This window comes from Bactrocera oleae, chromosome 3 (assembly GCF_042242935.1).
Source record: "Bactrocera oleae isolate idBacOlea1 chromosome 3, idBacOlea1, whole genome shotgun sequence".
Lineage (NCBI taxonomy): Eukaryota > Metazoa > Arthropoda > Insecta > Diptera > Tephritidae > Bactrocera > Bactrocera oleae.
The window spans coordinates 47,422,137-47,441,202 of NC_091537.1; the positions used below are offsets into that span (position 1 = coordinate 47,422,137).

The window sequence follows — 19,066 nt, forward strand, 5'->3', positions numbered from 1 at the left end:
AAACAGAGGGAATATTTTGCTCATGTAATGTACAATGTCAGTAAAAGGGAAATCTTCTTCGAATATGTCGGAGGCGGTGCTGGAGTGGGCAAGAGTCGGCTTATAACAACTATATATCAATCGTTGACATTGCGAGCTAAGTAAAAGATGTAATTATTGTAATTAATATATCATATAAATAAGTATTATAGAATAATAAATATTATTATATGTTATATATTTTCTAATTTCTATAAATATTATAATTTGTTTTGTTTTCCATTAATTTAATATGAATAATCAATCAGCTTAAAAAATTAAAATTTATGTAAATGTCTGAAAGATCTATTTACCTCAATAACTAACTTTAATTCGAATAGAAGATTGTTTATAGCAAAGAACCTGGCTAGAAAGAACTGGCAAAATGCTTTCCGTTGGATGCAAACCGTTGGCAAGTCACGTTTTCAAATGTAGTCATACATATAGTAGTTACTAAAAGAAATGCACCTGTGAAGGGTATTATAGCTTCGATTTAAGTATATTATTATAACTAATTTTGATTAAAAGTTTGAAATTTATTAAATAAATAAAAATTATATTATCTACTGCAGCTATAACGGATTTATGGTCACAACAATTTGTAGGAATTTATCAAGGAGTTCACCATACATGCACGAGAAACAAATAACATTTCTCGCTTTTATAACAGCGGTGAATCTGTAAACATACGCTCTCTTAACATAACCAACCGACGAAAATTGAAGAGAATATAATATGTAAGCAAAACTAGGAATATTGATATGCCATTTGCAATATATTCCTTTTTATTGAACTATTATTTATTATTATTTTTAAATTATTTTATGTTAATTAATTTTTACTTTATTGTGAGTTATTAATAATAATTTAAAAATATTTTGATATATTTCTTAAAATCATTCATTTACTTGACACCATTATGGAGTCACAAAAGTACAGAAATGTGTTTTGCCGTCGGCATTTCACATTTATGCTTCAATTTTTCTTTTCAAATGCATGTGTAAAAGTAATTATGTACGTAAATATGTACTTACATATATTATATTATGTCGTTTGCACATTTGTATGTATTTGTATGTATATATGTACACACAATTCTTCATGTGAAATCTCCGTTGACACGTTTTTTGCTTTTATGTCAAAGAGTCAATCTGTCGAAGGACTGACGCGACGACAAAGCGTCACAACATTGTGTTGTTGGTAGAAAATCCGAGATGTGCCGAAAAATAAACGAACGCTCGCCGATTGCCATCGCTTCCCTTGCCGCTCTAACAGCTTTGCCCACAAATCATTGTGGGTATGTATGTTTTTATATGAACATGCATACATATTGACGAAGATTTTTGCCAGCCACGGTAAAATATTTTAGAATTGTGAAATATTTTAAATCGACAAAAGCTTTGTTGCCACTTTTGTCATTGTTTTCTGTGTTGCAGGTTTGTCACTTTTCCCTTCTATAGGGAACATCAGAAAGATGTTCAATTTATGATTTCTAGCTTTTGCCATCGTCGCAAAAAGACGCTTGTTGGCAAACGCCTGCTCGGGGAGATGTGTAAGGCATTTGCTTTTATGAATGAAACGACTTAGCTTATTGCTTGGGCGCCAGCGTTCATGAATAAAAATGTTGCTGGTGTGTGATTTACTACAAATTTAGGATTTGTAAATTTGGCTGCCATATTGATTTCTGGTGCTGATGCTATTTGAGACAACTGTTGTTTTTGTACTTTACTTATTTTGCGCGGTCATACGCATATTTGTACATACATACTTACATATAGAGCAGTGCGCTCACATGTATATATTGATAATTGATAATATATAATATTAATATATTATATAATATAACATATTGATGTACATATGTACATACATAAATTATTAATTCTGTAACAATTGAAATTAGAAAATTATGAAAATAGTAAAATATAATTTTTTGCATAATTTTTCACATTTTATCAATGTAACATTTGTGCAAAAAAATCATATTTTATCAATTTTTCATCATAAAAATCGTTTACATGGCAAAAAATAATAATGCATATGTAAAGTGGCATTTTTTGATTGAGGTATTTAATTTTTCTCTTTACGTTGGGAGATACGTATTTTGTCAGAGATCGTTGTTATATGCACGTTCTGAAATTCGACGCTATGATCGGCGTTGTGTGCGCGTGGACGTGCTTCTGTATATTTATAAGTTCTACGAGTTGGAGCGCATTAAAAATGCAATTTCCATTTGCCTGCGTAAAAAGTCTGGATCGAGGAATATAACTGCTGCAAATGTGAGGGATGAAAATTTTGTCAGCAACCTTATCCAGCATGATGAAGGCTATCATGTACACAAAGGACTTCGATCCTCACCTGCACATTGGGAGGCTGAAAAGAAGAAAGTTTTAGCCATGATCCGCCAGTTTGGTTTGCCAACATTTTTTATCACAATGTCTGCTGCAGAAACAAAATGGCCTGAGTTGTTAGTCATATTGAAGAAACTGGTGGATAAAGTAGACATTTCGGAAGAGGAAGCTACTGCTCTATCAAGCTCTGAAAAGGCGAGACTGATAAGGACAGATCCAGTTACATGTTCCAGGTATTTCGACAATCGATTCCGCCAAATGCTAAAATGATTACAAAACGGGCTATTTGGAGAGAATTTAGTAGTCCGTTACTACTAAAGAATTGAATTCCAGCATAGGGGATCACCACATTGTCATGGCATGTACTGGCTAAGTAACGCACCACAATTGGAAAGTGATGGAATCACCAACACAAATGATGTTGAAACATTCATCGATCGACACATCACAACCGATGGCGATGATTTGGACTTACTGGAATTCATTCAGTATCAAAAACACAGACATACATGGAAAACAAGTGTGCCGATTCAACATGCCATATCCGCCGATGCCACGGACAGAAAAACTTTTCCCTCTGGAGAATGAGGAAGGTATTGAGCAACACAAAGCTCAATTCCAAAAAATACAGGAACTATTCACTCTAACGGATCTCCCAGAGGAAGAAATAATACGGTTGAACTGCTTCGAAAATTTTTTGGCGGATGAGCGAGTCAACACTGACTATGAAGGATATAAGCTTGCTCTTCGCTCATCTGTAAAAAAGTCACACATTTTCCTAAAGAGAAAATTTTCAGACAGGCTTCTAAATGCCTATAATAAAAATATCCCTAAATTGCATAGAGCAAATATGGACATTCAATTCATTCTGGACGCATACGCTTGCTGCAGCTATATCATTAATTGTATAAATAAATCCAATAGAGGAGTATCAACATTATTGAGACAAGCCATGGAGGAAATAAATGCAGGGAACTTCTCCATTAAAAGAAAACTGCAGCACATCGGAAAAAAATTTGTAAATGGATCGGAAATATCGGCTCCAGAAGCAGCTTATAATATTTTGGGACTGCATCTATCAGAAGCCAGTAATGGGGAAATATTTATAAATACATCACATCCAAACAACCGAGTAAGGATGATAAAGCCCCGACTTGAATTGAATGCTTTACAGGAGGACTCTACGGACATATATGTGCCGAGTGTGCTGGAGCAATACTATCAAAGGCCCGATCAATTGGAAGAACTATTCTTAGCAGATTTTGCAGCATGGTTCAGATTTTGCAAAACAAGCAGAAACGTTTCTGATAATAACGAAGAATACAACGAAGTAGAGAACGAGGATGACACGACAGCTGCACTTCCAATGGCATTAAAGGATGGATCAGGATTTCTAAGGAAAAGGAAGCAAGCCCTTATTCTGCGTTGGGAACGTTTTAGCGTTGAAAGTTCAAGAGCCGATTTCTTCAGAGAAACCGCCATGATGTTTCACCCATGGAGAAATGAGGAAACAGACTTATTAAATAATGACGTCGAGAGTATTTGCAATTCACACAAGGAGCAAATTCTGCTGAATAAGCTCAAATATGACAAATTTTCATCGAACGAAATAGAACGGATTTTGGAAAACCTTCACGTCACAGCGGAAGAAACAGCTGATGATCGAGCTGATTCACAACTTTTAGATCCCGAATTTAGAGCTCTAGCCGTTCCAGAGCAAACAGGAGGCATTAATGTTTTTCAAGAGCACAACAATACAGAGGAAGAGGCGGTTCGATTAATTAAACTCCCACCTCTAATATTAGAAGACCATTTACTGGCAATGGTGCAGTCACTTAACAGCAAACAGAGGGAATATTTTGCTCATGTAATGCACAATGTCAGTAAAAGGGAAATCTTCTTCGAATATGTCGGAGGCGGTGCTGGAGTGGGCAAGAGTCGGCTTATAACAACTATATATCAATCGTTGACATTGCGAGCTAAGTAAAAGATGTAATTATTGTAATTTATATATCATATAAATAAGTATTATAGAATAATAAATATTATTATATGTTATATATTTTCTAATTTCTATAAATATTATAATTTGTTTTGTTTTCCATTAATTTAATGTGAATAATCAATCAGCTTAAAAAATTAAAATTTATGTAAATGTCTGAAAGATCTATTTACCTCAATAACTAACTTTAATTCGAATAGAAGATTGTTTATAGCAAAGAACCTGGCTAGAAAGAACTGGCAAAATGCTTTCCGTTGGATGCAAACCGTTGGCAAGTCACGTTTTCAAATGTAGTCATACATATAGTAGTTACTAAAAGAAATGCACCTGTGAAGGGTATTATAGCTTCGATTTAAGTATATTATTATAACTAATTTTGATTAAAAGTTTGAAATTTATTAAATTAATAAAAATTATATTATCTACTGCAGCTATAACGGATTTATGGTCACAACAATTTGTAGGAATTTATCAAGGAGTTCACCATACATGCACGAGAAACAAATAACATTTCTCGCTTTTATAACAGCGGTGAATCTGTAAACATACGCTCTCTTAACATAACCAACCGACGAAAATTGAAGAGAATATAATATGTAAGCAAAACTAGGAATATTGATATGCCATTTGCAATATATTCCTTTTTATTGAACTATTATTTATTATTATTTTTAAATTATTTTATGTTAATTAATTTTTACTTTATTGTGAGTTATTAATAATAATTTAAAAATATTTTGATATATTTCTTAAAATCATTCATTTACTTGACACCATTATGGAGTCACAAAAGTACAGAAATGTGTTTTGCCGTCGGCATTTCACATTCATGCTTCAATTTTTCTTTTCAAATGCATGTGTAAAAGTAATTATGTACGTAAATATGTACTTACATATATTATATTATGTCGTTTGCACATTTGTATGTATTTGTATGTATATATGTACACACAATTCTTCATGTGAAATCTCCGTTGACACGTTTTTTGCTTTTATGTCAAAGAGTCAATCTGTCGAAGGACTGACGCGACGACAAAGCGTCACAACATTGTGTTGTTGGTAGAAAATCCGAGATGTGCCGAAAAATAAACGAACGCTCGCCGATTGCCATCGCTTCCCTTGCCGCTCTAACAGCTTTGCCCACAAATCATTGTGGGTATGTATGTTTTTATATGAACATGCATACATATTGACGAAGATTTTTGCCAGCCACGGTAAAATATTTTAGAATTGTGAAATATTTTAAATCGACAAAAGCTTTGTTGCCACTTTTGTCATTGTTTTCTGTGTTGCAGGTTTGTCACTTTTCCCTTCTATAGGGAACATCAGAAAGATGTTCAATTTATGATTTCTAGCTTTTGCCATCGTCGCAAAAAGACGCTTGTTGGCAAACGCCTGCTCGGGGAGATGTGTAAGGCATTTGCTTTTATGAATGAAACGACTTAGCTTATTGCTTGGGCGCCAGCGTTCATGAATAAAAATGTTGCTGGTGTGTGATTTACTACAAATTTAGGATTTGTAAATTTGGCTGCCATATTGATTTCTGGTGCTGATGCTATTTGAGACAACTGTTGTTTTTGTACTTTACTTATTTTGCGCGGTCATACGCATATTTGTACATACATACTTACATATAGAGCAGTGCGCTCACATGTATATATTGATAATTGATAATATATAATATTAATATATTATATAATATAACATATTGATGTACATATGTACATACATAAATTATTAATTCTGTAACAATTGAAATTAGAAAATTATGAAAATAGTAAAATATAATTTTTTGCATAATTTTTCACATTTTATCAATGTAACATTTGTGCAAAAAAATCATATTTTATCAATTTTTCATCATAAAAATCGTTTACATGGCAAAAAATAATAATGCATATGTAAAGTGGCATTTTTTGATTGAGGTATTTAATTTTTCTCTTTACGTTGGGAGATACGTATTTTGTCAGAGATCGTTGTTATATGCACGTTCTGAAATTCGACGCTATGATCGGCGTTGTGTGCGCGTGGACGTGCTTCTGTATATTTATAAGTTCTACGAGTTGGAGCGCATTAAAAATGCAATTTCCATTTGCCTGCGTAAAAAGTCTGGATCGAGGAATATAACTGCTGCAAATGTGAGGGATGAAAATTTTGTCAGCAACCTTATCCAGCATGATGAAGGCTATCATGTACACAAAGGACTTCGATCCTCACCTGCACATTGGGAGGCTGAAAAGAAGAAAGTTTTAGCCATGATCCGCCAGTTTGGTTTGCCAACATTTTTTATCACAATGTCTGCTGCAGAAACAAAATGGCCTGAGTTGTTAGTCATATTGAAGAAACTGGTGGATAAAGTAGACATTTCGGAAGAGGAAGCTACTGCTCTATCAAGCTCTGAAAAGGCGAGACTGATAAGGACAGATCCAGTTACATGTTCCAGGTATTTCGACAATCGATTCCGCCAAATGCTAAAATGATTACAAAACGGGCTATTTGGAGAGAATTTAGTAGTCCGTTACTACTAAAGAATTGAATTCCAGCATAGGGGATCACCACATTGTCATGGCATGTACTGGCTAAGTAACGCACCACAATTGGAAAGTGATGGAATCACCAACACAAATGATGTTGAAACATTCATCGATCGACACATCACAACCGATGGCGATGATTTGGACTTACTGGAATTCATTCAGTATCAAAAACACAGACATACATGGAAAACAAGTGTGCCGATTCAACATGCCATATCCGCCGATGCCACGGACAGAAAAACTTTTCCCTCTGGAGAATGAGGAAGGTATTGAGCAACACAAAGCTCAATTCCAAAAAATACAGGAACTATTCACTCTAACGGATCTCCCAGAGGAAGAAATAATACGGTTGAACTGCTTCGAAAATTTTTTGGCGGATGAGCGAGTCAACACTGACTATGAAGGATATAAGCTTGCTCTTCGCTCATCTGTAAAAAAGTCACACATTTTCCTAAAGAGAAAATTTTCAGACAGGCTTCTAAATGCCTATAATAAAAATATCCCTAAATTGCATAGAGCAAATATGGACATTCAATTCATTCTGGACGCATACGCTTGCTGCAGCTATATCATTAATTGTATAAATAAATCCAATAGAGGAGTATCAACATTATTGAGACAAGCCATGGAGGAAATAAATGCAGGGAACTTCTCCATTAAAAGAAAACTGCAGCACATCGGAAAAAAATTTGTAAATGGATCGGAAATATCGGCTCCAGAAGCAGCTTATAATATTTTGGGACTGCATCTATCAGAAGCCAGTAATGGGGAAATATTTATAAATACATCACATCCAAACAACCGAGTAAGGATGATAAAGCCCCGACTTGAATTGAATGCTTTACAGGAGGACTCTACGGACATATATGTGCCGAGTGTGCTGGAGCAATACTATCAAAGGCCCGATCAATTGGAAGAACTATTCTTAGCAGATTTTGCAGCATGGTTCAGATTTTGCAAAACAAGCAGAAACGTTTCTGATAATAACGAAGTAGAGAACGAGGATGACACGACAGCTGCACTTCCAATGGCATTAAAGGATGGATCAGGATTTCTAAGGAAAAGGAAGCAAGCCCTTATTCTGCGTTGGGAACGTTTTAGCGTTGAAAGTTCAAGAGCCGATTTCTTCAGAGAAACCGCCATGATGTTTCACCCATGGAGAAATGAGGAAACAGACTTATTAAATAATGACGTCGAGAGTATTTGCAATTCACACAAGGAGCAAATTCTGCTGAATAAGCTCAAATATGACAAATTTTCATCGAACGAAATAGAACGGATTTTGGAAAACCTTCACGTCACAGCGGAAGAAACAGCTGATGATCGAGCTGATTCACAACTTTTAGATCCCGAATTTAGAGCTCTAGCCGTTCCAGAGCAAACAGGAGGCATTAATGTTTTTCAAGAGCACAACAATACAGAGGAAGAGGCGGTTCGATTAATTAAACTCCCACCTCTAATATTAGAAGACCATTTACTGGCAATGGTGCAGTCACTTAACAGCAAACAGAGGGAATATTTTGCTCATGTAATGCACAATGTCAGTAAAAGGGAAATCTTCTTCGAATATGTCGGAGGCGGTGCTGGAGTGGGCAAGAGTCGGCTTATAACAACTATATATCAATCGTTGACATTGCGAGCTAAGTAAAAGATGTAATTATTGTAATTTATATATCATATAAATAAGTATTATAGAATAATAAATATTATTATATGTTATATATTTTCTAATTTCTATAAATATTATAATTTGTTTTGTTTTCCATTAATTTAATGTGAATAATCAATCAGCTTAAAAAATTAAAATTTATGTAAATGTCTGAAAGATCTATTTACCTCAATAACTAACTTTAATTCGAATAGAAGATTGTTTATAGCAAAGAACCTGGCTAGAAAGAACTGGCAAAATGCTTTCCGTTGGATGCAAACCGTTGGCAAGTCACGTTTTCAAATGTAGTCATACATATAGTAGTTACTAAAAGAAATGCACCTGTGAAGGGTATTATAGCTTCGATTTAAGTATATTATTATAACTAATTTTGATTAAAAGTTTGAAATTTATTAAATTAATAAAAATTATATTATCTACTGCAGCTATAACGGATTTATGGTCACAACAATTTGTAGGAATTTATCAAGGAGTTCACCATACATGCACGAGAAACAAATAACATTTCTCGCTTTTATAACAGCGGTGAATCTGTAAACATACGCTCTCTTAACATAACCAACCGACGAAAATTGAAGAGAATATAATATGTAAGCAAAACTAGGAATATTGATATGCCATTTGCAATATATTCCTTTTTATTGAACTATTATTTATTATTATTTTTAAATTATTTTATGTTAATTAATTTTTACTTTATTGTGAGTTATTAATAATAATTTAAAAATATTTTGATATATTTCTTAAAATCATTCATTTACTTGACACCATTATGGAGTCACAAAAGTACAGAAATGTGTTTTGCCGTCGGCATTTCACATTCATGCTTCAATTTTTCTTTTCAAATGCATGTGTAAAAGTAATTATGTACGTAAATATGTACTTACATATATTATATTATGTCGTTTGCACATTTGTATGTATTTGTATGTATATATGTACACACAATTCTTCATGTGAAATCTCCGTTGACACGTTTTTTGCTTTTATGTCAAAGAGTCAATCTGTCGAAGGACTGACGCGACGACAAAGCGTCACAACATTGTGTTGTTGGTAGAAAATCCGAGATGTGCCGAAAAATAAACGAACGCTCGCCGATTGCCATCGCTTCCCTTGCCGCTCTAACAGCTTTGCCCACAAATCATTGTGGGTATGTATGTTTTTATATGAACATGCATACATATTGACGAAGATTTTTGCCAGCCACGGTAAAATATTTTAGAATTGTGAAATATTTTAAATCGACAAAAGCTTTGTTGCCACTTTTGTCATTGTTTTCTGTGTTGCAGGTTTGTCACTTTTCCCTTCTATAGGGAACATCAGAAAGATGTTCAATTTATGATTTCTAGCTTTTGCCATCGTCGCAAAAAGACGCTTGTTGGCAAACGCCTGCTCGGGGAGATGTGTAAGGCATTTGCTTTTATGAATGAAACGACTTAGCTTATTGCTTGGGCGCCAGCGTTCATGAATAAAAATGTTGCTGGTGTGTGATTTACTACAAATTTAGGATTTGTAAATTTGGCTGCCATATTGATTTCTGGTGCTGATGCTATTTGAGACAACTGTTGTTTTTGTACTTTACTTATTTTGCGCGGTCATACGCATATTTGTACATACATACTTACATATAGAGCAGTGCGCTCACATGTATATATTGATAATTGATAATATATAATATTAATATATTATATAATATAACATATTGATGTACATATGTACATACATAAATTATTAATTCTGTAACAATTGAAATTAGAAAATTATGAAAATAGTAAAATATAATTTTTTGCATAATTTTTCACATTTTATCAATGTAACATTTGTGCAAAAAAATCATATTTTATCAATTTTTCATCATAAAAATCGTTTACATGGCAAAAAATAATAATGCATATGTAAAGTGGCATTTTTTGATTGAGGTATTTAATTTTTCTCTTTACGTTGGGAGATACGTATTTTGTCAGAGATCGTTGTTATATGCACGTTCTGAAATTCGACGCTATGATCGGCGTTGTGTGCGCGTGGACGTGCTTCTGTATATTTATAAGTTCTACGAGTTGGAGCGCATTAAAAATGCAATTTCCATTTGCCTGCGTAAAAAGTCTGGATCGAGGAATATAACTGCTGCAAATGTGAGGGATGAAAATTTTGTCAGCAACCTTATCCAGCATGATGAAGGCTATCATGTACACAAAGGACTTCGATCCTCACCTGCACATTGGGAGGCTGAAAAGAAGAAAGTTTTAGCCATGATCCGCCAGTTTGGTTTGCCAACATTTTTTATCACAATGTCTGCTGCAGAAACAAAATGGCCTGAGTTGTTAGTCATATTGAAGAAACTGGTGGATAAAGTAGACATTTCGGAAGAGGAAGCTACTGCTCTATCAAGCTCTGAAAAGGCGAGACTGATAAGGACAGATCCAGTTACATGTTCCAGGTATTTCGACAATCGATTCCGCCAAATGCTAAAATGATTACAAAACGGGCTATTTGGAGAGAATTTAGTAGTCCGTTACTACTAAAGAATTGAATTCCAGCATAGGGGATCACCACATTGTCATGGCATGTACTGGCTAAGTAACGCACCACAATTGGAAAGTGATGGAATCACCAACACAAATGATGTTGAAACATTCATCGATCGACACATCACAACCGATGGCGATGATTTGGACTTACTGGAATTCATTCAGTATCAAAAACACAGACATACATGGAAAACAAGTGTGCCGATTCAACATGCCATATCCGCCGATGCCACGGACAGAAAAACTTTTCCCTCTGGAGAATGAGGAAGGTATTGAGCAACACAAAGCTCAATTCCAAAAAATACAGGAACTATTCACTCTAACGGATCTCCCAGAGGAAGAAATAATACGGTTGAACTGCTTCGAAAATTTTTTGGCGGATGAGCGAGTCAACACTGACTATGAAGGATATAAGCTTGCTCTTCGCTCATCTGTAAAAAAGTCACACATTTTCCTAAAGAGAAAATTTTCAGACAGGCTTCTAAATGCCTATAATAAAAATATCCCTAAATTGCATAGAGCAAATATGGACATTCAATTCATTCTGGACGCATACGCTTGCTGCAGCTATATCATTAATTGTATAAATAAATCCAATAGAGGAGTATCAACATTATTGAGACAAGCCATGGAGGAAATAAATGCAGGGAACTTCTCCATTAAAAGAAAACTGCAGCACATCGGAAAAAAATTTGTAAATGGATCGGAAATATCGGCTCCAGAAGCAGCTTATAATATTTTGGGACTGCATCTATCAGAAGCCAGTAATGGGGAAATATTTATAAATACATCACATCCAAACAACCGAGTAAGGATGATAAAGCCCCGACTTGAATTGAATGCTTTACAGGAGGACTCTACGGACATATATGTGCCGAGTGTGCTGGAGCAATACTATCAAAGGCCCGATCAATTGGAAGAACTATTCTTAGCAGATTTTGCAGCATGGTTCAGATTTTGCAAAACAAGCAGAAACGTTTCTGATAATAACGAAGAATACAACGAAGTAGAGAACGAGGATGACACGACAGCTGCACTTCCAATGGCATTAAAGGATGGATCAGGATTTCTAAGGAAAAGGAAGCAAGCCCTTATTCTGCGTTGGGAACGTTTTAGCGTTGAAAGTTCAAGAGCCGATTTCTTCAGAGAAACCGCCATGATGTTTCACCCATGGAGAAATGAGGAAACAGACTTATTAAATAATGACGTCGAGAGTATTTGCAATTCACACAAGGAGCAAATTCTGCTGAATAAGCTCAAATATGACAAATTTTCATCGAACGAAATAGAACGGATTTTGGAAAACCTTCACGTCACAGCGGAAGAAACAGCTGATGATCGAGCTGATTCACAACTTTTAGATCCCGAATTTAGAGCTCTAGCCGTTCCAGAGCAAACAGGAGGCATTAATGTTTTTCAAGAGCACAACAATACAGAGGAAGAGGCGGTTCGATTAATTAAACTCCCACCTCTAATATTAGAAGACCATTTACTGGCAATGGTGCAGTCACTTAACAGCAAACAGAGGGAATATTTTGCTCATGTAATGCACAATGTCAGTAAAAGGGAAATCTTCTTCGAATATGTCGCAGGCGGTGCTGGAGTGGGCAAGAGTCGGCTTATAACAACTATATATCAATCGTTGACATTGCGAGCTAAGTAAAAGATGTAATTATTGTAATTTATATATCATATAAATAAGTATTATAGAATAATAAATATTATTATATGTTATATATTTTCTAATTTCTATAAATATTATAATTTGTTTTGTTTTCCATTAATTTAATGTGAATAATCAATCAGCTTAAAAAATTAAAATTTATGTAAATGTCTGAAAGATCTATTTACCTCAATAACTAACTTTAATTCGAATAGAAGATTGTTTATAGCAAAGAACCTGGCTAGAAAGAACTGGCAAAATGCTTTCCGTTGGATGCAAACCGTTGGCAAGTCACGTTTTCAAATGTAGTCATACATATAGTAGTTACTAAAAGAAATGCACCTGTGAAGGGTATTATAGCTTCGATTTAAGTATATTATTATAACTAATTTTGATTAAAAGTTTGAAATTTATTAAATTAATAAAAATTATATTATCTACTGCAGCTATAACGGATTTATGGTCACAACAATTTGTAGGAATTTATCAAGGAGTTCACCATACATGCACGAGAAACAAATAACATTTCTCGCTTTTATAACAGCGGTGAATCTGTAAACATACGCTCTCTTAACATAACCAACCGACGAAAATTGAAGAGAATATAATATGTAAGCAAAACTAGGAATATTGATATGCCATTTGCAATATATTCCTTTTTATTGAACTATTATTTATTATTATTTTTAAATTATTTTATGTTAATTAATTTTTACTTTATTGTGAGTTATTAATAATAATTTAAAAATATTTTGATATATTTCTTAAAATCATTCATTTACTTGACACCATTATGGAGTCACAAAAGTACAGAAATGTGTTTTGCCGTCGGCATTTCACATTCATGCTTCAATTTTTCTTTTCAAATGCATGTGTAAAAGTAATTATGTACGTAAATATGTACTTACATATATTATATTATGTCGTTTGCACATTTGTATGTATTTGTATGTATATATGTACACACAATTCTTCATGTGAAATCTCCGTTGACACGTTTTTTGCTTTTATGTCAAAGAGTCAATCTGTCGAAGGACTGACGCGACGACAAAGCGTCACAACATTGTGTTGTTGGTAGAAAATCCGAGATGTGCCGAAAAATAAACGAACGCTCGCCGATTGCCATCGCTTCCCTTGCCGCTCTAACAGCTTTGCCCACAAATCATTGTGGGTATGTATGTTTTTATATGAACATGCATACATATTGACGAAGATTTTTGCCAGCCACGGTAAAATATTTTAGAATTGTGAAATATTTTAAATCGACAAAAGCTTTGTTGCCACTTTTGTCATTGTTTTCTGTGTTGCAGGTTTGTCACTTTTCCCTTCTATAGGGAACATCAGAAAGATGTTCAATTTATGATTTCTAGCTTTTGCCATCGTCGCAAAAAGACGCTTGTTGGCAAACGCCTGCTCGGGGAGATGTGTAAGGCATTTGCTTTTATGAATGAAACGACTTAGCTTATTGCTTGGGCGCCAGCGTTCATGAATAAAAATGTTGCTGGTGTGTGATTTACTACAAATTTAGGATTTGTAAATTTGGCTGCCATATTGATTTCTGGTGCTGATGCTATTTGAGACAACTGTTGTTTTTGTACTTTACTTATTTTGCGCGGTCATACGCATATTTGTACATACATACTTACATATAGAGCAGTGCGCTCACAGGTATATATTGATAATTGATAATATATAATATTAATATATTATATAATATAACATATTGATGTACATATGTACATACATAAATTATTAATTCTGTAACAAATCATATTTTATCAATTTTTCATCATAAAAATCGTTTATATGGCAAAAAATAATAATGCATATGTGAAGTGGCATTTTTTGATTGAGGTATTTAATTTTTCTCTTTACGTTGGGTGATACGTATTTTGTCAGAGATCGTTGTTATAAATTCTCATTTCTTGATCTCAATTTTTCAGTCAACCAATCGAGCATCATACAAAATTCAATTTGCACCTTCTCGTTGTTCTAAGTTCTCTGGTAATACCTTCTATGAACCAGACACAGTGGCTGGAATTGTTATTTACCGACTCAACATATAATATTTATGGCAGCCTCAAGGCGCTTTGTAGATATGCGATGGTCTTTGGATAACAACGAATCTGTCCAAGTGGAGTCATTCGTGAAATTTGATTGAATGAAAGCCCTATAAATTTTCTAATTATTTGTTAACAATTTTGCGACTTTTTAGGAGTCAACACAAAAATATTGAACCGAAGACAGTTCTACTCAATTTTACGGCAAATAATAAAGATTTCGCTGAAGGGTTTTGAAAGGACCCAAATCACAGATTGAAACGTTGTGGAAGGAATTTGCAAATGAATTTAATGCATGTAAAATACTGTAGTAAATAAAAGTATTTAAACAGCACATCAGAAACTTTAAACGGAGTTGAATTATCCCTGAAAAGCCGTTCTATAAACTTCTGCAACGAAAAATCATTATTTTACAAAACTCTCACGGCAGCACTTATGTTTGTTGAAGACGTTTTAAATTTTTTGAAATAAAATATTTACATAATAGTGGAAAACAAATGTCATTTGCTTCAAACAGCACATAGACTTCGAAATAAATAAAATCACGTGGCTTGCAGAATATATTAATAAAAATCATTCGATTTGTAAAAACAAAATCACATCAAATATATTAATTAAACTAAGTGAGGACATAACCTTCAAAATAAATTATTATGATACTAAACTTAATTGTTATCCATTCACGATTTCGTCGAATAATAAGTGTTGAATGCTTTCGCAACATTTTTTAGTATAGTACAGTTTTGCCAACACCTACATATGTATTGGTATTTCTCCGGTTTTGATTTTTGCAAGTTGCAAGAGTATAAAATGTTCGGTTACACCCGAACTTAGTCCTTCCTTGTTTTTAGGCAGTTTTTTTTTTTAAATAACTAACTCTGTAAGTATGTGGGGGATGTAAATGTAAAATCGCTGTTAAAAATATCATTTTATGTATTTTTCAATGCTGAATAATGAAAAAATACAAACAAAAAATTGTGTCCACAAAATAAAATTAGTCTACACCACCCTTAACAATTAGGGGTATGAAAAATAGAAGTTGATCGATTCTCAGACCTACCCAAAATTTTATCAAAATCGGTCCAGCCGTTTCGGAAGAGTTTGGCATCAAATACCGTGACATAAAATTATTATATTATATATTAAAAATGAAGGTGCATAAGCGAAGAAACACGTACGCAATAGGGTAGTAGTAGATATATGTAGCACATAATTTAATTTTATGTTATATTAAGTTCAATATGTACATATATGAGGTATAATTACTGGGGTGTAAATGGGGTATCCAGCTATCTGCGTTCGCATCGAGCACCCCGGGCAACGTGAGCAACTTTGAGTGAGATGCGGTAACTGACCCGTAAGGAACTCAGGGTGACGGTTTAGAGAGAGAGAAAGAGCCGTGGTGGGGTCACTCCGAGGTAATCAGTTTAATCCTTCGATTCGGGACCCATGGAAGGGCCAAGTGCATAGGGATCTTTCTGCACTTGGGATGTACAGCTGGCATGACCTCGCAAGGGATAGAGGCAACTGGCGAAGTTATCTTATCTCGACCCAGACCGACCCACGCTTGTGGTGCCAAAGAAGAAGTTTAATATATATTTTAGGGTCACCACAGATGTAGCAGTGAAAAATTTAAACACATAAGTATACTCTACAAACCACATAATAAAAATTCATTATAAACAATAATGTAATATTTAAACCCTGTTTTCACAACTTTACTGCATAACGAAGGAAAGTAAAATTATTTATTACAAAATTTTAGTGTTTCATAGAAACCCCCAATTCCAACTAACTCCGGCTAATTTTATTGAAGTGATCTAAGATTATTTAGGACAATTTGAATGGTGCGGCTAGTTTTTTTCTCACAGTACTTTTGCAAAATCATGCATATATAGTTCCAGCGTGTTGAGAGCGAATTTGTCGCTGGTGCCGTGGAAATAGCGGTGCACAAATGCACTCACATAATAAAGAAATCAATGACAATTAGATGATTTTAAACGAATAGTGACAATTTAAATATGGCCTTCCGAGACAAAGCAAACTATTTGAGAATGCCGCCTTCGTGTGCTGGAGATGAATCTTAAAGATATTCATTCTCCAAACATCTCTGCAGAAGCGAGATCTACTAGATCTAGCAAGACCTACAACATTGCAAATTAATTAAGAAATTTTTTCAGAATAGTGCTGTAAGTAGACATATTACAGAAACAGTTTTCACATTGACAACTCAGGTTTGGCTTGGTTGTACTGACCGGCTGTCATGCGATATTAAGGCCTGATAGTCCTTAGTAGTGCCAGATGCTGGTTCGTTTAACTTGAGCTGAAGTATTCGTCAGACAGAACGTCAACGCTTTTTGCAAACTTTAAAAGCGACTTGGTATCCAATTTAAATACTTCATCTAGTCACGTGAACTGTGAAGCTCCTAGATATCTAAGACGAGTTCTGGATAATGCTAGACCAAAGCATAGGAGGTGTTCCCGCGTCTCTCTCATGCCTATTTTCCTCCACTTTCTGCATGTATCACCGATACTTATGCCCATCCGGCTCGCATGTAATGCTAGAAGGTTGTGATCTGTCATTAGGCAAACAACTCTCCTGCAGTTCTTTCGAGACCGTGTGAGTAAAAAGCATGAGTGTTTTTCTTCAAGGCTCTTTCACATGTTCTTGGCGATCCATCTGTCAGCTCTTTCGAAACTTTCATTGTATATCGTTTTTAGTTATTACCGTATTTCCTGTACTGTTCTTTTGGCAATCTCATCAGCTATTTCGCTCCAGGAATTCCTTTGTGACCTGAAACCCAGCATACAAGTTAACCCAAAACGATGGCAGTCAAATTAAACAGTCTGTATTGTCTGCCTAAATGTTGAACATAGTATGGGTTACTATATATCCCAACAACAAAAGCCGTGGAATTCGCTGACTCAACCCACTCTCAGCGACAACGACAAGTAGCTACAGATAGAGCAGCGACAGAAGCGTAGGATAAGCTATAACTAGAAGTGAAATGTTAGTTTAGTTCTAATCAGACTCAATAAAGAACAGAAATGGACTACAAAATAATTTATATGCCCGCTTTCTATAAGGCCGTAATTTGATGTGAGATTATTGCCTTAATTGCCGGCTGGTTATAAACGTACAGTGGCTCACAGCTTATTTCGTGGCCCATTTTTTTAAAAAGAAAATGGGTTGTATTTTTATTATATGTATTATTTTTGAATAAACTTAAATGTACATGAAATATAAATTGTATTGAATTGCAAGCACAGACAAAAGCTATCAAAATAATTTCTTCTGACATAGAAAACTTACAACTAAAACAAAATACTAAGCAAAACGACCACACAGCTTATTTCGTGTGTGGACTTTTACCGGTATTGGCGGCATTACAACGATCAACAAGAATAGACAAATAAAGTTGAATGGTACATTACGTTATTTCTTAATGCAATTTGTACGTTGAAAGTGGACGAACGAGACGGACGTACATCTATTGAAAAGCACGATTTAGTAATTATGCATTACAAAAATGGAAAATCGCAGAATTTTACGCCAAGCTGTTTTTCATGCTCGGACAGCTCGAAACGAACCGTTTCTTAGTAAGCTTAAAAGAAAATTTAGAGTGAAATTAGCTAAAAATCATATTAATAAAGACGAAACATATTGTAAAGAAGTTGTTTTTGCTGACGGAAGCAAATTAAACCTTTTGGTACTGATGGGAAGTCTTTCGTCTGGAGTAAGTCCAACACGGAGTTGGATCCGAAAAATCTGAGATGTATAGTAAAACTTGCTGAAGGCCACATAATGGTTTGAGACTGTATGTCATCAGCAGGTGTCGGATACTTCGTTTTTATGAAAGGTACTATGGATAAAACATTTTATTTAAATCTACTGAAAAATATTTTATTACAAAGTGCCGAAAAATTTTGCGAAATAGAATACGTTAGAAGCATGCAGGATCGCCAAGATCATTTGCAAAGGAGTGGAAGGAAAACACGCAAGCTTACTACTCACACGGTCTCGAAAAGACTGCAGGACGGTTGTTGGCCCACTCACAGGTCACAACTTACTATCATCACATGAGAACCATACTAACGATGCCACATGTAGAAATGTAGAAAATGCAGAGAAGTAAATATGACAGAGATGCTGGAACACTTCAGTTTATGTCCGGCTTGGCTTAGATATCTAGGAGCTTTGTTGTGATTGGAGATAGTATCAGAATTAAATATAAAAT

General features: G+C 34.6%; 1 long non-coding RNA gene across 1 annotated transcript in view; it reads left to right on the plus strand.

Moving 5' to 3' along the window:
* Positions 1–277: 277 nt before the first annotated feature.
* LOC138856177 (uncharacterized) overlaps positions 278–19,066 on the plus strand; it is a 33,688-nt gene continuing 14,899 nt past the window's right edge. The window contains exons 1-4 of the long non-coding RNA XR_011395234.1: positions 278–755; positions 4,803–4,967; positions 9,003–9,167; positions 13,215–13,379. This is a non-coding gene — a long non-coding RNA (uncharacterized lncRNA). The remainder of the gene's footprint in view (positions 756–4,802; positions 4,968–9,002; positions 9,168–13,214; positions 13,380–19,066) is intronic.